Source organism: Cavia porcellus, unplaced genomic scaffold (assembly GCF_034190915.1).
Source record: "Cavia porcellus strain 051 isolate PalLab524CR breed Dunkin Hartley unplaced genomic scaffold, mCavPor4.1 scaffold_10, whole genome shotgun sequence".
Classification (NCBI taxonomy): domain Eukaryota; kingdom Metazoa; phylum Chordata; class Mammalia; order Rodentia; family Caviidae; genus Cavia; species Cavia porcellus.
The window spans coordinates 55,208,526-55,229,935 of record NW_026947493.1 but is presented as its reverse complement, the minus strand read 5'-3'; positions in this window follow the sequence as shown (position 1 = coordinate 55,229,935).

Here is a 21,410-nt window from a genome sequence, read left to right as displayed (position 1 = left end):
GATTACTACCATTTGCTTCACAAAATTGCCTGTCTGAAAAAACAATCCAACTGTTTTACCCTACTCTATAAGTCTCAAATCATTATGGTTTGGGAAAAATGCACATGAGGCTATGATAGCAATAATTAGTTCAAATGAATGAATAAAAGAAAGCAAGATATTGTGTTTTTTCCAGGCAAACTTTAAATGCAGAAGCTTTCATTTTAGATGCAGTAAATACCACAGAAGCCAGTAGATAAAGATGATGTCCCAGCTCCCAAAACCATACCAAAAGGATTGGGAATTCTACCAGTCAGGCAGCTTGGACAAGGATTGTGGGGATCCTGGGAGCCCTCCTGGTTGGAAATAATGCTATGTCTGAGTTATGTTGCTGCTTGATGATCTTAGATATATTTAGTGATGTCCAATATTCCAGTAAAATTTCAAAATAGAACCACACAAGAGATGACTCTTTAAAGGAATCCCATGCCTATAATTGTGCTTTTTTAAAAAATCTGCTCCATTAGTCTTTTCAGACTCCCTTCACACTTCTTATCCCATCACCCTCTGCTGCAGGTGTTACCAGCATTTGAAGTGACTAATGAAAAGTCCTGGAAAATCTGCAAGTGGATATTATCATCAGCCTCCATGTATTCTAATTTAAATGCTACTTGATAGGTGTGGAGCAAGAACTAGAAAAACCAGAAAAGATAGTATTTCACGGAGAACAAAAAGGAAAGTGAATATAAAGTTGAATCTTCTAGTAAGCCAGAAATTAAACCCTTATTTGTGTGAGATGAATTAGCTCTACCATGGTTATCTTCTAAACAATTTTCTAAGATTGCCAGCGGCAGCAGAAAGAATGTAGAGTGGATGTAGGCTGCTTGGCCACTTGAGAAGCTTAGTAATGTAAAGAAGACTACAAAGCTCCCATGGTTATTAAAGACAGACAGATACAAAACTCTCCTGCAGCTGCAATCCCAGCTGATTAGATAAGGCTTGCACATCCCATAGGTGGAGGATTGGTTTTAACTGCTTCTTCCATCCAAGCAGAGAAGCATCTGCCTTCATTAGGGTGTTCCTCTGCAACAGCGTCAGCTTATATAGACAGCTCCAAGCCAACTCCAGGAAAGTGAGGCCAGGGAAAATTAGGTGTCCTCTCCCACCTATGGAAGGGCCTGTTTGTCAAGTTCCCTATTCCAGTGCTGTTCTCCTCCCTGTGAAAGATACAGAGACATCCACAGAAGTGTAGTTCTTGTCCAGGGCCTGAACGTTACATGGCTATCAGCACAAAACACTGTTATTTCTACATCTACTGAACAAAGGCATAGAGAAGCATGAGGTCATTTTCCCGTGTTCTCTGCCCCATTGCCTCATCTATGGGGTCCTGCCTCTGTTTACCTTCACCACAAAATCTGCACAGCCAGCTTTCCCCATATCCTTTACACTATTTCTACCACTATCAACTTCCTCCCTGTCATCTCTCCATCTATAGAAATGCTACATCAAATATCCAGTGTAGATCAGACTTCATGTCTTAAAATAATTGTCGGGTTATCTAAAAAATAGAATATTTATTTATGTATGTATGTTTATTTATTTTTCCTATTTCTAATGATGTTAACATAGTGAATAGTTTTTAGGAGAATGTTTCATTGGTCAACACTGTAAGCTCTGATCAATTAGGAAGAAAAAAAATTTCAGTACCCAGGGGATATATAAAATGTCTACCCAACCAAAGCTTGCCTATAAAACTCTAAAATGCATTATTCATTCTCCTGACCTTAAACATTTCCTGCTTTTAAAAATAGAGAATACTAAACAGGATTTAGAGTTTTCCTGATGACTCAAGGCTACCATTGTGAAAAATAATTTCATAATGATGTGATTTCCCAGGGATTATAACGGTGGGTAGTGTTGCTAGCACCTACCAAATGGTCGAGATCACCATAGTCTTTGAAGTTTTTTACTTGTTACCTCCAAAGTCCCCTACCATCAGCTGACTCTTTATACTTATGCCCAGGTATCTGCTTATAATAATCCCCGTAAGGATGTGACTGATTGCTCAGTCTAACTGAAGAAGTTTTTGCCTATGTATTAAGTGAGTCTCAATAACCATCTTTCAGTTCTGTTTGCTTTAAACATTTTTCCATCCCTTTTCTCTGTTGTCAACTGTCCTTTTTATTGGTATCAATATGCTTTATTGTTTCTAATTTGCATATTTGTTTCATCGTGGTCTGGAAGAGACTCCTAAGGCAATTTTGTGGAAGTGAGGAATCAGGCATGAATTTTGAGACCTCTAGTTTCTATTTCAAAGCCTTTGCCACCTATTTCCTGACCCACAGCATGGTTTCAGACATTAGAAGTTGTTCATTTAACTTCAGAGATAGACTGATTTTAGAAAACTTGGTAGTAGGAAGGTTTTCAAAAAGAGTAAGAACTTTTTAAAAATAAACTTTAATAATACAGTCACCTAGACCTTGCGTATTTAATAAATGAGTTGACAATAGTTTAATTAATAGGTTATTTCTTCTTTGAGGTACTTAGTAAACTAAGTTAAACTAGATTAGTTCTTTATAGACCCATATCCAAGGAAATTATGAAAAACTTTGCTACTACATTATAGAAGCCTCAAAATAGGAATTCGGCTTAGTCATTTTTTTCTTTTGTGCCAATATAATGTAAGAAATAGAAAATACTATACTTGTTGAATATTCTTTAATTGATTAATTGGTCATCATTCTGTAAGATTCTTTGCCATCAGAGAAAGGTAAAATATTGTGCAAACATGGCTCTTCAAGAAAGGAGGTAGACACTTTTAACCTGGCATTTGTCCCAGATAATCTTTAGGGTCAGATTATTTTCATGCCTCTCCTCCACAGTCCCCTCCGCCTCAGCTCTTTGCTCTGCCACCACCCATGCTTTCTGAGTAAGTGATCTTTCACCACATTTTGTTTTGGAGGTTTTAAACAGAAGCTAAGAGGTTAGGTTACACTGGCAGGTTTTACATACCCAGTTTTCAAGTATTCATCTCAGGCCAGTTCGTGTCTTGTAATAATCTAGCAAGAAGCCAGTTCAGGGCCTCGGTCTCCATCTCTAGCATTTTGCAGGCCTTTGGGGCAGGCACAGAGGAAGTGACTGTGCAAGTGAACTGTGCTCTTGTACTTTTCTGTTGGCACAAACAGTAGAGTGCCACCACCAGAGAATTCCTGGCGCCTGGGGCTGTGGGGAGTTTGTGGGGACTGGAGAGGGGAAGGCGCAGAATTCCATTCTCTGAGAGTGCCCCATCCCTTCATGAATTGCCTGCAGATCTTAGAGACTCACAGTGCTCAATGCTTTGCTGTCTCTGAGCCTTCTCCCTTCCATCACTCACAGATGTCACTTACCGATGTGTTGACAAGCAACTCTTTCTCAAGGGTGCTGTAAAGATGGCTGTATGGAAGCTAAGCATTCAGCTCCCTGATAATCCCACGCGAAGTGCACAAGGCGGGGGCTCTTAATCAAATTTGTTCTCACAAAGATAAGCTCTGCTCTGCTCCTTGGTTTGAGGACCACTCCCAGTCCCCATTATCATTGAACCCAAAAAGGCGCCCCTCTGAAATGAACACCACACTGCCCCGCGCTGAGACTTTTGTAAGCCCCACAGAATAAACTGACATGTAACCAGGAAAATATTTCTACTGTTTACCTAGACATGGAGACTCAAAAGCAATGTGAGGTACAAAGAAGGCCAGCCAGATCCACCCTTCAAACCCAGGTCAGGCTTCAGACGCTGTCCAGATGAAAAGGACTTCAGGAAAGACCCGTAGAATTGCTCTGTGCTGTGTCCATTCCAAGTTGAAGTTAAAGCAGCAGTAACAGAGAAAACATTTTTAAATGATCATGTATACTTTATTGGCACTGATATAAGCTGCAGGCTGAGTCCTACTAATTTTTCCTAACTTCGCGTTCAGTTTTCTGAGGAAGTAGACAGATGAGCCCCAGCTCACTCACTTTTTATGGATTTAAAACACTTTAACTCTTAGGTCATAACTTCTTCCTCTTCTTTCTTTTTGAAACAGGTTTTCATTATGCAATTCAGGGTGGTCTTGAACTCACTTTTGCAGCCCAGGCTGCCCTTGAACTCAAAGAGATCCTCCTGCTTCAGTTTACTGAGTGCTAGAATTATAGACATATGCTACCAAGCCCGGCTATAACTCCTTGACAAACAGTCTGGCTACATCAGGGTTTTTTTTTTTTTTTTAATTGATTGATTGATTGCTACACTGGGTATCGAACCCAGGGCCTCATGCATGCTAGGCAAAGCATTCTATCACTAAGTCTCCCAGTCCAGGTCTCTAAATTGTTTTTGATGGAATAATATTCAAAAAATTCTTGTCCCTCTCAGAGGCAGTATCTCCTCTCCAGATCTAAACATATTGAAAGTATGTAGATGTGCGAGTCTCTGCTTTAGGTTTATTTTATGTCTCTGATACTTTCTGATCAGTTTCTTTAAGATAGATTACCTCTATAGTAGAAAATTTACCAGTAACTTTTAAAAATTCTTGTCTAGGGGCCAGAGGTTTAGCTCAGTGGCCTATGGACCTGCCTGGCAAGTGTGAGGTCATGAGTTTGATCCCCGTTACGGAAAAAAAAAAAAAAAAAAAAAGAACTAAAATTTCTCATCTACAAAGCACTGAGAAATAGTACCAGTTCTTAAAGTCTTGAAATTTTTCTCACAAATACTTATAGTACTTTTAAGTTTACATTAAAAATCAGGAAATATATAATATTTTCTCTTTAAAAAAGGCAGATATCTATTGAATGATGAGTAAGGGTTAAGATTTTTATTTCCCATACAATGCACCTATAAATTGGTTTGATTTAGTAATTTAAAATACTATTTATTTAGGATTTGTATCTTAATTCCAGTAGAAAATGAATCAGCTTATAAAATTACTACCTAGAATTAACTGCTGCGTCAGAGATTTATGTAATGTTTACTAGAAACCCTTCTACCTGGTTCCTTTGATACTCAAATAATCTGGAGCATCACACCTAGATATTCCAGAGCCCTGGTCTCTATTATTAAAGTCACTCACTGTGTAGCTCTGCCTGGAAATGCAGCTTCCAGCTGGCCCCCTCTACCCCTTCTCTCTCCTCCACTTCCTCCTTTACGTCTTTTGAGCCCCATGCAGTGTGAATTAAGGAGCCTTCCAGGTAGGCCTCATGCTGCATCGTAAGGTTGATGGCATCCCAACAGTGTTCCATAGGGTGAGCGGGTGGGTGTGGAGGGGCAAATCCTGAGGGCTCCCTGCTTTATAAGAACCCCAATGTATAGTGCAGTCCTGTGAGAGCAAGAACTAACCTGCTCCTGAGAAAGGCCATTAATCTGTTGATGGGCACTGTGCCCCCATGACTCAAAAACCTGTTTCATCTGAGTTTTGGTGGGAACCAACCACATTCTTGAGCTAGGCTGGAGGAGTCAGCAAAAGAGATGCCAGATAAGCAGAGTTAGTGAGGGGGGCTTGCATCAAGACAGCCTGTCATCTGTGGAAACCCAAAGGCACATGAATGTGGCTGGTTGAAGGGATTGTGCAGCAGGGTCAGGATCACTAGGAGGTGAATATTTTTTCAGAAGATCAACAATAATGGCTTTTATAAGTTTGAAACTCTGGCTGTGCGTGGTAGCGCACACCTGTAATTCCAACACTTGGGAGACTGAGGCAGGAGAATCACCCTGCATTCAAAGCCAGCCTGGGCTACATAAGTGACTTCAGGGACAGTTTGTCTGCATACATGGTAAGGCTCTGTCTAATAAACAACAACAAACTGAAACTTTAAATCTACATCTTTCAAGGTAATAAAAATTCTAAAAAATTAACAATTGAGGCAACAACATTATCACTTTATTAGAGTTGATCTAAAAATATCCTTAAGGGCTGGGTGTGTCCATTAGGAATAGAGCAACAGTGTGGAACAGAAAACACTAGAACTGGGGGAAGTAATAGGGGTACTTTTTTCTTCCAAGCAAGTACAGGACTACTCATTTGGTGGCTCTTTGATTCCCTTGGCCTTCCCCATGACTGCAAGGTGGCTGCTTTGGCTCCAGCTCCAGGTACTGTCTTGCTTTTCCAGGTAGGCAGGACACAAAAAGTAGGACTAACGTGTATATCAGGGAAACGGAATTCCAGAGCTCACCAGTCAGAGTTTATCATCAAAACAGTCTCAGCAACTGTTCCAAGTTGCTGAAGAAGATGAGAGTTGTTGTTGTTGTTGTTGTTGTTGTTGTTTAGAGTGGACATCAAAACTGGAATCTGCCAGTAAAGAAAGGGAGGAGGATGGATGGGATGGATGTTGCATTTTTGTCTTTGACTTGGATCTTTGCTTTGGAGACCAAATGTTTTTAGTTTACTCTTGGTTATATAACCAAGTATTTAGGTGGTATAGGAAAAGCATTTCCACTCATAACTTTGGGGCCATGTTCACCAAACTATGACCCTGATGTCCAAAAGAATATGCTGAGATGTTAAACAGACATAAACCAAATGAATCTTGTCCTTATGATAACATAGATTTGTTTCCTTTAGGGTTCTGTCTTGTTCTGTGAAACTGGAGCATCCAATCTGATCTGTGAGTCAGAGGTCTGAAAGCTCTGTGAGGTTCCTCTGTGAAAAGACAGAGTTATATGCTGGCTTCTGTAGCCATATACTGTAGGTTGGGGGTGGAAAAAAAAAAAACCAAGAAATAAACTTTCCAAATGATTTAATCAATCCAGTGTGCCATTTTCAGATCCTCTATTGTAATGGTAAAATTCTACATCAGCTTTTCACATCGGTATTTTCTGAAATCTTTGTTTACTTGAACATCTTCCCAGGTTCAACTTGAACCAAGGAAATGACTGGGTATGAATGGAAGGAGGCATGAAGGAAGCGAACTTGAATAGACGTAGGGAACATCATGGTTTACATCCCTGTGAGCTCATGCATTATGTTGGCCATGTTGGTATAGTTATTTGTGGGTTATAGTACATTTCATGCCAACAGTGCTCCTTAAACACATATTCACAGCTGGTAACCAGCCTACACGATGGCCTCCAATTATCTCCACTTTCTGGTGTTTTCATTCTTAGGTAGACCCTTCTCACGGTGCTGTCAAGGTTGGTCTATGTGACCAATAGCATAAACTCTATTAAAGAGGTCATAAAAGACATTATGGCTTCTACCTTGTACTTTATTGGATCACTTTGGTGGCAGGGTAAAACTAACTTCTCGCAATGCATTAGGGACCTTCTATCAGCCCTGTAGAAAGGCCCATGTGATAGTAAATAAGGCCTATTGCCAACAGCTAGTGAAGAACCGAGGTCACCCACCACTGGTCATGTGTGTAGGTACCATGGAAACAGGTCCACTGCTTCCAATCAAGTCCCTAGGCAACAGCAGTCTGAGTCAACACTTTGCAGTATCCTGAATGTACCTGAGCCGGTTTCCCTACTGCTTCTACACTCCTGACCACAGAAACTATGAAATAATAATTGCTCTTGGTTTTAAGACATGAAGTTGTGGGATGATTTATTTTACAGCCACAAATAACTAATAAGTCACATACCTTCACTTTCTACCCTGGGCCCCCACAGACACTGAGGATGGTCAGGCTGGCTCAAGCATTTGCACACATCAGGAAGCCAGTGCTACTGAGGATGTCTTTTGATCAATGGAAAGAAACTGATGGATACAAGGACCTCCTTCCGATCTTTCAATAGGACAGTCCTAGAAGACACCCAAGTAACTTCTGGTGGTCCTATCAGGAAACAGACCCTGTTTCCCCAGTAGGGTGTTTTTTCCTTTTGCTATCTTACTCTCCTGATCTCCTCTACCCTAGGACCACCTCCCAGATACGCTCAAATCGTCCTTTAGGGAAACTTGATTTCACTAGACAGAGTGTGTAAGTAGTGTGTATGGAAGAGACAAAGCACAGGGATAACTTCTTTATAACAACCTGCTCTCCTTTAACAATGCAAGGACTCACTCCTGAGAGAGGGCATTTATCTACTCAAGTGCTGCCCTGGCAATCCATCTACTTCCCGCTAGGCCCCATCTCCCAACTGTCACGTTGAAAGAGTCTCAGCATGAGCTCTGGTGGGTACAAAACACACTCAAACCACAACACTAAGTTGCTTAGTTGGACTGGCAAAGCCAGCAGAAGCCTCTGCAGAGAGATGGCAAGAGAGTTGGGGTGAGTACCTCTTACTCCAGGTGAGAATGTCAACATTTTACTTCCTGCCTGAGAGCCACAATCTCAGCCTCGCTTATTGGAGGACTTCTTTAGGAGAGTAAATAGTTCTTTTTTCTTTTACTTCTCTTTCAATGAAGATGTGAGTGTTCTACATGATGTCAGCTTCGAAAGTCCCTAATGAGGCATCTACATGTCAAGGATTTTTATCAGCCTTTCCTCTTGATGTGAAGAGAGAATAAAATGAGAGAGGGATGCATATTGCATGCCTTGGTCCTCAAAACAGAACACTCATTCTCAGTAGTCTTGATTGCCAAGTTCGGGCACAGTGAAGAACCTCTTGACTGTGGCTTTGGTGTCCACAAGAGGACCATTCCACCTGCCAGCCTGCACTGTGGTCTGTTGGAGCTGAAAAAGAGTTTTCTTCAGCACAGGGAACTAAAATCTTTTTCACCCTGGGACAGTATCATTCTTTGTCTCTGCTCCCATACAATAGTTTTGTTTAGATATATTTCAAGGGGGACAGTAAAACAAGTGGTTTTGATTTTCTACCAGTTACAGAGCTCTAGGACACTGGGAGAACAAGGCAAGTCTTTTAACAGGTGTTTTGGTTCATGTATCCTATATTTAGTGAAATAAGTATCTTCATTTACTAGATTTTCTTTGTCTTAACTAAAGAGCTCTCTTACATTCACTTAATTTTATTAACTATCTGAAGTCTGAAGGAATGTTTTAAAGTCAGGCAGAAGAAAGAACAGGGAAAGATGTCTGGGATCCTTGGGCTGACACCGTCCCTTACCTGCTGAGAGGTAGTTGATGGGTTACAGAGAGCTTCAGCCCAAGTCCATCTTCAGTATTTACTCTGTATTTACTCTGTATTTACTTTCTCATTGTTAGGACAAAATATGAAACACTCAAATTATAGGAGGAAAGGTTTCTTTCAACTCACAGTTTGCAGAGGTTTCAATCCATTGTCAGCTGGCTGCGCAGCAGGGTGGCAGGACAGAGGGGAACAGTTCATCAAATGACAAGCAGGGAGCACCAAGCAGCTAGCCTTCCTTTCCCTTTTATTCCATTCAGGCTACAAGCCGATTGGTTGGTGCCACCCACACCCAGGGTGGGCCTTCCCACTATCCATACACAGAACAAGACTAAACCAATCAGTGGACTATTCCAGTTATTACACTGTTAATCCAGTGTCACATACCCATGATCCACCCACTTCCAAAGCCCCACTTGCAAGTGCCTGAGGCTTGGGGGGACATTTTAGACACAAACCATAACACATATAAAGCGTAACAGATATTCACTTACTTTCTGTAGCTCTCAAGTCACCTTGCAAATTCAAATTCAGAGCTGCAGAAAAGATAAAATTTGTTTGCCACGGACAGAGTTTTACTATGAATCTGGGTTTCAAAATGAGGACTACAGAGTGAGGGAAAATCAAGTGGAAATGGAACAAAAATGGGAAACACAATAGGGCATCATCAACTTGAGAATTAGTGAATGAGTATAAGTCATTCATTTAACAGAGTCCCTGCAAGGCACCCAACACTGTAAGAATGTGTAATGATAGTAAAGGCGCAGACCCTGTACTCACGCTCAGCCCGGTAAGAAATACAACTTTATTTTTTAGAAAAATAAATGATATTCCAAGTTGGCATTTTAAAATTTTTTTCCAGTAAAAATTTACAGACAAGAAGCTTGACAGAGATAGCTGCAGTCAACTGATCATGATTCCTACTCCAACCTCCTCTTGGCTCCTAAAGTAATTTTATAAGAAAATGTAGTTAAAAGCTTTTTGGGAAATGCCTAACAATTAAATCTCCACCAACCTAAGTGCACAAAATGCCTCAAGCCTCCCAATTCCAAGTCTGTCCTTTCCCCTCGAGACACAAAGCCTCCTTTCCTAGGCCTTGCCCTCTCCTCCGCATCACTCCGACTTTTCATTAAGACCCCCACCTTCCCTTGTTCCATCTGGAGGCAGAGGAGAGGGTTCTGCCCTGGAGCTTGCCTGTGAACTGAGCCTCATTGAGAGCTGATCCTTTTGACCAAAGTATCAAAGCAACCCAGCTGTGGATTAAAGAAACAGGAGGCCCTGCCTCTCGGGTTTAAGACACAGGTCATAGAAGTCTTTGAAGGACCGGTGCCCGTGGAGGAAGAGTGGGAAGCAAGTTCCAAATGCGCGCACATTGTAAAGAAGAAGCAGGGAGACAAGTAAGATGACGATTCTTTAGCAGATATAAGGGAGCATATTGATCTTAAAGAGGGTTGTCTCCTCCAGTGTGAATTACCATGGCAGACAAAATACTTTCTCCAGTTCTGTTGCTACTGCCCAAAGCAGTTTTCTTTCAGAACAGCCTTCAAAGTTGGCAGTATTTCCTTAAATGTCCTCTGTAGAAGGCACTTTATTCATTATGAAAGGACTTCATTTTTTGTTGAAAGTCAAACAGCCAAATAAATAAATCAAATTTGATTAGAAGAAGCTAGTGATTGGCCAGAGAAATGCATGTGACTGTAAAGTAGGAATACTGCTAGGGACACGTGGGTTTGAACTGCTGCTGAAGCAGTTTTAATGAAAGCACCAAAATACTATTTGTAACGAGTTGTTTTAGTTTGTGAGGGCTGCCATAACAAAATAGTGGAGGGAGGGGACTAAACTGGAGAGTTGTTTTCTCACAGTTTTGGATGCATAAAGTGTAAGATCAAGCATGTGCAGGTCCCCTTTCTCCCAGTGCTTTTCTCCCTGGCTTGCAGATGGCCTCTGCCCTGCCGTGTCCTCCTGCGGCTTCCCTGCATCTCTGTGCTTCTCCATTTCCTCCTTCCACAAAGGCCCCAGTCAGATTGCATGAGGGCCCACTCTACTGGTTTCCTTTTGACATAATCACCTCTTTACAGGCATAATCTCCAAGTAGAGACACAGTCTGAGGTCCTGGGGGATAGGAATTCAATGTAAGAACTAGGGGTGGGCATGATTTGACCCACGATACAAATCTTTCTTGAGTAACTACACAGTTTCCCAAGTGCTCTGTTCTGAGGGACAGCATCATTTTTACATGTAAATACTGTATGATGAAAAAGGGATTACTTCCTTCAATGGATAAGTGGATAAGCAAAATGAAGTGTATACCTGAATACGATTCAGCTCTAAATTCTAATACATGCTATATATAACACAATGAACTCCGAAAGACATCATGCCAAGTGAAATAACTCAGTCACGAACAGACTGATAGTATGTGATCCCACTTATATAAGGGACCTAAAATAGTCAAATACATACAGAAGAAAACTGTGGGGTGCATGGGGAGTTAACAGGCAGAGTTTCTGTGTGGGAGAAGAAAGAGGTTTTGGTGAAGAACAGTGGGGGTATTCTCACAACAATGTGGATGTATTTTATGCTATCAAACTGTACACTTAGAATGGTTATTATAAATGTTACAATGTTTTTAATGTATATTTAACCAGAATAAGCAGTTCAAAATAATTACTTTAAAGCAATCAAGAAATACAGCTTAAGTTTTCTGGTAAGTATGTTTTAATATGTCTTTATCTTTGAAACAATAAACAGATGTATAAACCTGGGTGCATTGAAAGGCCAGGAATCAAGGGAAGTTGAACTCTTAAAATTTAGGAGCTAGTGTATTAATTATTTCTGACAATACAGCAGTAGCAGCTCAGGAGCTATGATGTTCCACAGGAACCTTCTTCAGGAGCTGCCATGGCCTGCGCTCAGTATATAAGGCAGCCAGCTCTGCCCAGGACTGAATCTAATTAAGCCATAAACTAGATTAAGCCTGGTTCCCCATCCCCTTCCCGTGCCCCTGCCCTACCTGTTGAAATCTTATTTCCCCTTCCCACTGTGCACCAAGTGCTTTCAGTTTTGAAGCCCTAATCCTCTTGTCATCAATACCCCAGTCCAACCTCAACCCTTCCATTCAGGAAGCCAGGCACAAATAGCTGGAATTATTCCTACTTTCACCTCTTGTCTAGCCCATCAAGTCCTGTAGTGAGCTAATAACAGGAGGAGCTGTGGATCATGGAAAGAAACACTGTCTGCTATAAAATATATGATGATTTGTAAAAGAATAAACTAGGAAAATGTGTGTTGGTTTCATTCATCATTAAGAGTGAAACAGACTCATACTAAGATGTAAATGGCTGAAGGATTTACCAGCAGAAGGAGGCAATTGCTTAGGCCTTCTGTACTGTAGCTGTCACTTATTGTTCTCCGCCACTCCAGGTTCAGTGCAACATTTTAGTTTTGCAACACTAAAGTCAGAGAGGAATTGTGTTAGAACTTGGCAGCCTCAGTTCCCAGCTCTTTACCACAATCAACCAACCATACACAAATGTCACTAGAAAGGGGCCGTTGGCCATCTGCTTGAACAAGATAAACTTCCTCGATAGGATTATTCTTCTTTCATATACGGAGACGCAAACTCGGAGTCCCTAGATTTGCTTTTGAAATAAATGGAAAATCATGCCAAAGCAGCATTTTGCTGACGTAGTAGTTCGAACCGAAGTTGCTCTATCCTCCGCTTGTAAAAATATTTGTGTAAGTTGCTTCCAGTTACAAGGAACTCTTTCTCAAATAAAATTATAAAGTGGCTCTTTGACTTTCCTGAAAGAAGTCCAGTTTTGAAAGTGTCAGAAGGGATTCAGTACAACACAATTGCACCCTAAAGACTATCTCATGGCACTGGACTGAATAACAGATATCAAATCAAGTATTAAAAAATGTAAAAATATAAAACTATTCTTACACAGGTGCAGTGGAATGCCTGGGCATTATCACTCTTTACTATCAGCTCATTTCTGCTAATATTAATATCTAATTGCTCATTGCTGCTGAAGCTTCCTCAGCTTTGAATTGTGGCACTATGTTGAATTTTCACCTTTCCTGTTTTTTTTTATTTTTCTTTTTTACCGGTACCAGGGATCGAACTCACAACCACACACCTGCAAGGGAGGCACTTATACCGCTGAGCTAAACCCCCAGCCCCTACATCTTTCCTGTTTTATGTAGTGTTTTGAGGCTAAGGAGTGAAGAACGGCTGGGCCTGTCCTTGGTGAAATTTCGACTTTCTCTGAGGCTGGTTGAAATCCGGAGCCTGAAGGGAATTCTTCAGAGGTAAATCCAGGGTTATCACTGGATTTCCAAACCAGTACCTACAAAAGTGAAAACACCTTCTCGTTGCCCCGTTGCCCTTCTGTCCTTTGCTGCTTTACCACACAATACTGATGGACCGAGGCCAGGGCTGAGGAACCCTTTGACAGCAGGCATCCTGACTGACCTGCACTTACAATTGTGTGGTTTGGGCAGTTCTGAACCGCCCTAAGCTAGTTTGCCCATCCATTAAATAGGCCGCTGTGAGGAGTAAATAAGATAATTAGCAAGCACCAAGCAAGTGGTGTCATGCAGGCCTGTTATTAGCAGTGCAGAGGGTCCACCGAGATCCTCTGTTCAGGCCCTGCCTGCAAGCCTCCTGGTTCCCAAAGCCCAAACATAGGTGAGGAAGTTCAGCATCTGACCCAGGGAGCTAGGACAATGAGAGATGCCCAGGGTGCCGAGAACTGCCACCCTTCTCCAGCACTCAAGCTCCCTGGGAAGATTAAAGGTGACAGCCAAAGAAGCTATGCTTCAGTGGCTCCTGCAAGGGAAGGCTGGGAGGCACTGGCAGTGTGCTATCCCTGAGCCGGAAGGAGAGGTCCCCAGTTCTGTTCCTTTAGCTGAGGGGAATTGGGGGTAGGCCTTCCTATCTGACTGGTTAGGTAAGCATCCCTCTTTGATGTGCACGCTGAACAAAAGGAGAGTAATAGTGATAAACATACTTCTGTTATCTCTTGAGGTTTTATCGAAGACCATTTCATGTTCTTCTCCATGATTTTATCTTGATTGCAAGGTATCAGAGAAGGGGGGTTGGGTAGCCAGAGTGGAAATCAGAGGCCATAGCCAAAGGCAGGGATTGGGGTGTGGTGTGTGTGTGTGTGTGTGTGTGTGTGTGTGTGTGTGACACACACACAGAGACAGAGACAGAGGTGTGGAGTGGAGGGTGGGGGGTGGGCTGGGTAGGAGGCGAGGCGCCCCAGGAGGGCAGGGAGGGAGGGGAGTGAAGGCCCAGCGGCGGCAGGGGGTCAGGAGCTGGCGCCCCAGTCGGCGACCCGGGGTTGTGGCCCAGGCCGAGCCCAGGGAGCACGCGCCATCTGCCCCGCCGCGGCCCGAGCTGAGCGGACTCCGGAGGCCGCCGAGGGCGCCGCGGGGGCGGGATTCCTGTGTGAAACCCGCCGGGTGCCGAGCAGTCACCCCGTCAACCCGTCACCCCTGATGGCATGGGAACGGCGGGCCGCCCCCGCTCGGCCCGAGCCGGGCGAAAGGCTGCTTGTCTTCGCGGGCCGAGTTCACGGTCACTCTCACGGCTTCTCGGGACCTTTCCCCGGGCGCTCGTCCTCATTCATTCGTTCCCACGCACGCATGCATTCATTCATTCGCCCCTCCCCACTTCCGCTCTCCTCTGCAGGAATGCGCCAGTGGCACGAAAGTGAGCAAAGAATGAACAAACGGGGTCGGCTTTTGCAGCCCGCAGCCGCGTCCTCGGGGAGCGCGGCCGCCCGGCAGCTCCAGCACGCGGGACGCCGTCGCCCGTCCGCCCGTCCCGCCTCGGGGTCGCAGTGGGGCTTCCCGGTGCAGGCGCCGTCTGCACCTCCAGCTGCTGCAAGGTCGAGTCCCGACTGGCAGCGGCGCTCCCCGGTCACTCCCCGCGCCGGGACGGACCGGTTAGCCTGTTTACCAGACCCGGGACGGGAAGGTGGCCGGGCGGAGTGGACAAGACAAAGCCTGTGGTCAGGAGCCGGGTCAGGTTTCCAGCTCCGCCGCGGACTTCGCACTGACAGAGCCTGGATGGAGGCGCGCTGAGCAGGCTCCATTGAGGAGCGGGAGATCGCATCTGCGCAGAGCGCTGGGTCTCCAGGAGAGCGCTGTGTAAACACAGCTCGCCGAACCCCCCTCCCGGCGCTGCGCGCCCTTCCCTCCCTGCCCGCCCGCTGCGGCTCCTGCTGCAGCCCGCCGCGTCCGCCTGTGCCTGCGCCGACGCGTGGGGGAGCGGGGTGGACGGGTGGGATTTGACTCCGGCATAAAAGCCAACCTCTTGAAAACTATTCAAGCCAGGAAAATTCCAGGCTGGGAAACCCCTAGAGCTTGACAGATGAAAGCAAATGTCTTGATCCCAGATACTCAGCTTCTCCATGTTTACAGTTTTCTTTTTGTGTCACATTAACGTTCAGAAAACGTCACTGAAGGACCAGGAGAGCAAGTGGAACTTAAGATTTTTTGTTTTTGTTTTTTGTTTGCTTATTCGCCTATAGCCAAATTATGATTTTTTAAACACTGTAAGAGATTTGAATCATTCTACTGAGTGAGGCTAACAGTTCCCAGGACGCATGGCGTGGAGGACAAGCAGTGACATGGAGACTCACTGCCAGGGCGGTCAGCACAGGGCAGCAGCAGGCCTCTAGGTTTCAGCTGGCCTCCTGTTGCTGCAACCTGGTGGCCTCTGCCTGCCCACAACCCTACCGCCACACTATAGTGGACAAGGGCAAAATAGAAACTTCTGGACAGATAATGGGGTTAGTGCCCTCCCACTCCTTGTGGCCCCTGCCTGTGTTTAAAAACAAGAATATAACCTGATGAAATCTACTAACCTTATATTTCCAGTAATGATCATAGTAAACTTCATGTTCCAGAGGTTTAGACTAAAAGGCCTCTTAACCTGTAGGCAGGATTTTACTTCCCTAAAAATCAAAATCAATCAATTGAATGCCCTCTGTGCAGCCACTGGAATTACAGACCCTCAAGGAGAAGCACTGCTTTTCACTCTGTTAAGGAGCCACTTGATTGTCAGCAACTTTTCTCTTTCAAAACTCCAAACCTCATTCAGATCTTGAAATCCCAAGGGGCAGAGGAAGGTACCACGAGGCATCCAATAGGTTCAGACAACAGATAAAGCTCTCTCCATGCCACCCTGTAAGGCCTCCCTTCATCCTTCCCCCAGGAAAACTAAACATTTAAGGATAGCACTAATTAGAGTGCTGTAATGAGCATAGATCACTCTGTCCATAGACTGATTTATAAAACCAAGATTAAAATACTCAATTGAAATTCCAGGTAAACAAGGCCTACAGATTATTATTATTATAAATTTACAGTAAGCAAGTGCTATTGATTATTATAAATTTATTGAATCGATTTGCGCTGCAGCTGATGTGAAATTTTCCCCACGGGCTTTTTTCTATTTAGTTCCCAACTTGGCACCACTGGGAAGTGGAAACTTTAGTAGATGGGGCCAGGTGAGGCATGCTCTGGTTATTGGGGAACGGTACCGTGTTCCCCAGCCCTTCTTCTCTTTTTCACATTATGGCCATGAGGTGAACAGACTTCTTCTACCATGTGCCCCTGCCATGATATCCTGCCACCACAGACTCAACGCAACAGAGCCAACCTGTCACAGATCAAAACTTCCACAACTGGGACAAAACAAACCTTTGTTCTCTGGCATTTTGTTACAGTAATAGAAAGCTGACTAACATAGTAGTTGAATTTCTGTGATGAAGTTTCTGTCTGGCTCTACCCTACTGTTACTGTCCTTGGATAAGTCACACCACTTGTCTATGTTACTAAATATAAGAAAGCCAGAGTTGTCATAAAACCGCCAAGGAGAGGAGGAGGACTAAATTTTATGTTCCTAATTCCTCTTAGAAGAAAATGTTCTGGTGAAGTAATACATCACTCAAGCAGTGACTCTAAATTTACCTCTCAGACATACAAGTATTAAATATGAAAGCATTAAAAAAACAAAATGCTTAGAAAACTAGGCCTGACTTGTATATCTTATTATTAAGAGATTCCCGCAGGCTTCCTATCAATGCCTATTTGCTTTTTCTTAAATCACAATTAATGCATTGTTGGTTTCTTGAATACTCTATGTACAATGGACAACTGTAATGGGGAGCAGAGGATGGGAAACCAATACTGTGAAGGAAACTTTAAGACACCCCTCCCCCAAAAAGTGACATATTTGAAAAAAAGGAAACTTTACCTGAGCAAATTTTCCTTTCCAAACAAAAGATCTTGAAGTCATGAATATATGTATATATTGTAGATAAATGACAATCATGATAAATTTCAATTATTAAGGCAAAGTGGAGCTATGCTTCTCTCATTCCTCTTAGAAAGGCAGGAAATAGTAACTTTTATAAAGGTTTTCACTTAAAATGAAAAATTTCAGCAGGTAAGGCAATTGCAGCTTTATTTGTCATAAACATGTGAGTAGAATTTCTTGCTTCTCAAAAATATTAGATAAATAATGCACAGAACTTTGCGTTTACTATTATTTCCGTGGATGTCTTTCCTCTCATTAAACCTCAGACTACAAAGAGTGTTGGTTCAGTCCTTAAGGGAGAAAAGGGTTATAACCCACTGTTTAACTCAGCTCAGATCCTTTTTCCTTCTGATTTCTGCCCACAGACTGAAGGCCTGATTTTCTTAATTTGGGAGACACTGTTCACTCCCATCCAAAAGAGGTTGGCTAAAGAGCATAAGCTACAGGTATGTTAGATTTGGAGTTACCATGTTGTCTCTGTTTCAATTAAACATTGGGGAGAATTTTGGTAAAATTACAGAAAATACATGGGAAACATAAAAGAATTAGCTGCAAGGATTCCATGGAAAGTTATACTAGACATTCCAATAGCACATCAGACCACCATTGTTCTGGTCCTAAGAATATAATAAAAAGAACATCTGTATTTCTCCTGCAAACACAATAATAAAGAAACAAAGCTGGGCATGATGGTGCAGGCCTGTAATCTCAGTACTTGGGAAGCCGAGGTAGGAGGACTGCCTGAGTTGGAGGCCAGCTTGGGCTACAGAGGTAAGCTCAAGGCCAGCATGCACACAAAGCAAGACTGTCTCAAAAAAAAAAAAAAACAAAAAAAAACAAAAAAAACAAAAAAAAAAAAACAGAAACAAAAACTAAACTAGAAAAAAAAAAAAAACCAGCGAGTGAGCCAAAGAACTTGGTTTCTTCTGCCACACAAAGAGGCAAAGAATTTACACCAACCAAAAGAAAGCTTTAGAAATGAAATTCTGAAGTTAATATTTTATTTGGCTTGTAATATTTCATTTGGTTTGCAATTGTAAGGATAATTGATGGATGTATTCAAAATTGATCATAATATTTGAATTTGCAAAGTTTGGAAAACAGTTTTTAATTGAGATCTATTATAAAAAGAAAAAATCTCGTACATTTGCTCTGCTGTAATAATCACTAAGATACATAATCCATTTGTTACTAGTGAGGCTTTGTTTACTTTAAGAATGTGTTTGAATTAACACGTAATCATTTGAAAAAGAATTTTGTGCATTTTCTCTGTGAGATGGGCCTCACCTGAAAAATCTATCTCCAGAAATTACTGTTGAGTCTTTTTCTCTCTATTGCTAGTTGGGTGTATCTCAGTTAATACAGTCATCAAATGAAGAAGATTTTCTTATCTTCTTTTCCAAATGAGGAAGCTAAAAGCTTGAAGAGCTCAGGGAACTTGCCCTCAGACATGGAACTCTCTCTCTCTCTCTCTCTCTCTCTCTCTCTCTCTCTCTCTCTCTCTCTTGGTAATGCCAATCAAACTCAGGCCTCACTTGCCAGGCAGGCGCTGCACCACTGAGCGAAATCCAACCCCCCCCCCCAGTCTGTTTTCCTAAGCAGCTGCTCATCCCACGTCTTCCCAAAGGTATGAAGCTCTGTTTCCATATACTGGCTTACTCCTCTAAGCTCTGGATAAACAGATGTCCTCAGGCATCTACAAACGTATGGAATATATTTTTACATTCTGAACAGCAAAAAAGGAAAAGAAATTTGGAATTCATTTTTTCCTTTTTAAATATACATTTCAACATTTTGAAGTATCCATCTATATCAATCTAAAAATTAAGTCAGGTGTCTGCATCTTATTTATTGTTGCCAAATTGCTTAAAATGCAGCTGGAACTGCCTGATGAATGTAAGAGGAAGGTAAGAAACAGGACTGTGCTCTTTCTGTAACTCAAAGAGAAGGAATTGCCCTGTATAAATGCACAAAGGGCTGGTATTATATTCCGATACATACAAAGAATTTGGAATCTTTTGTAGTTGTGTACTTTCTACTTCTTTGTGTAGGGGGTTGAGAAATTCTGAGAGGTACAATAAGGTAATAACACAAAGTTTAGGTTTGCAAAAAAAAAATTAGGAAGCACTTAACCCGTGGTATTATGTTTCCCTTTATATAAAAGGAAATCAACATTCCCTATGATTTCTTTCCAGATAATAGTGTTTGTTCTTCAAGTGAGCTAACATTTTAACCATTCATATTTCAAAAATAAAGAGAACCTTTCATTTCCCATTTCTCTTTCCAGTACGTAGTGGCACTGGATTTGAGGGCAGTCAGAAAAGTTTCACTTCTAAAATTTTCATTTAATATAATTTTAATAGTTAAAAAATTTATGATGTTAAACCTCAAGATTCAGACATAGGCACACACACATGCACACACACGCATACACACTTTAAAAGGCTTCATTTGAAATAAGAGAAGTTTTGATTTGGCTCACCTTTGGGCTCAGTGTATTTTGCAAAGAATTCTGACAGGAGTAGAGACATATATCCTGTTTGTATCTTTCTAAATAAAAGTGAACAGTATCTATAGTGTTTCAGTATGCATCTTGTAGTTGAGTCTTCTAGAACTGCTTTACTCAGGAAAATATTGTCAAAAAGATCTAGTAATGCCCTGTCTCCATCCTTCCCTCATTTCCTTCCAAAAGCAAAAGAGAGAAGTTGGGATTAGAAATTAGAGCCAAAAGCACAACAGACAATTTCAGTAGCTACTTATGAGGTGATTCCTAGGAGTTTCAAAATTGCCAGTTACCGAAGTTCCTAGCTTTGGTACAGAGGAGTTGCTCTTGGGGAGCCTTTGAATGTTAGAGTTAGAAGGTATAGTTTAGAAATAGAGTTAAACCTTGCAAGCTTATTTCCGTGCTTGATTCTTCTATGTCTTAAAGTTAGTCTGTAAAACTGCTGAGTCTTTGCATCTATTAAGTGTTCTTTCCTATGCTTACTCTTTGGAGTGATCTTTTATGGCTCATAACTTTAACCCCAGATTTGGGTCCATAGCCTGAATTTTTTCATAACTCAAGACATATACACATACAGATTTCCACAATGCTCCAAAGTCTGGAACTTTTTGAGTACTAACATGATGCTACAAGTGCAGAATTCATACCTGACCTCATGTCTCATTCAAAACGCAGGCGCACTAAATATATTGTTTCAAGTAACATTCAGCCCAATGTGTACAAAGATATGTGTGAAGCATGAAAAAATTTGATCCCATCCTTGAGATATTATGTATATGCAAATATTACAAAATTTAAAATAAAATCCGAGACACTCTTGACTCCAGGCATTTCAGGTAAGGGATTCTCAACCTGTACTACCCTCACCTGCTCCATTACAATGTCCACTCAGCATTGAAAAACTTAGTACCTGCTAAGATGATACCCTTCACCTCCAGCCTCCCACAGCTTTCTGCCCCTGCTCCCTTAGGCGGTAGATCGTGCAGTCATCCTAGACCCTTTCCTTTTGTCTACACCCCATTTCCAATTTTGCAGTAAATAGTCTGTCTTTAAAACAGATCCAGCACCCACTTCTCACCACTGGCACTTTGTGGCGTTCAGTGGTTGTTCTCAGCTGTCTTCCTAAAGTCATGCAGATAACTCAAAGAGACCTTTCAGACTAAATTCATTACAAAAGTAGAGATGAGATCCCTATAGAAAACAGTGATGGTGACACATTTTTGCCAAAGTCTGCACTGAGATGCTCTAAGGAACCAGTGCCATCAGCCATTCAACAAACAGTTAACAGACATCTGTTGGGGGTTTTGGTGCACATAGAAAAAAATAGCGCTTGCCCTTCCCAGAGTATAGTTTTGACTAAGATTGTCGATATCTATAACACTGCATGAGGGAAGTAAGTGTCAAAAAAGTCACAGCTTTTTAGAGTACAGTGGATAGGAAATACTTTCGATGGCAGTGGTTGTGGAAAACTTTGTATAGGGACAGACATTTGAGAGGGGCCTTCGAGCACTGTTAGGGACAGAAAAGCCGCTAGCTGAATTTCTAGAAGTTTATCATGT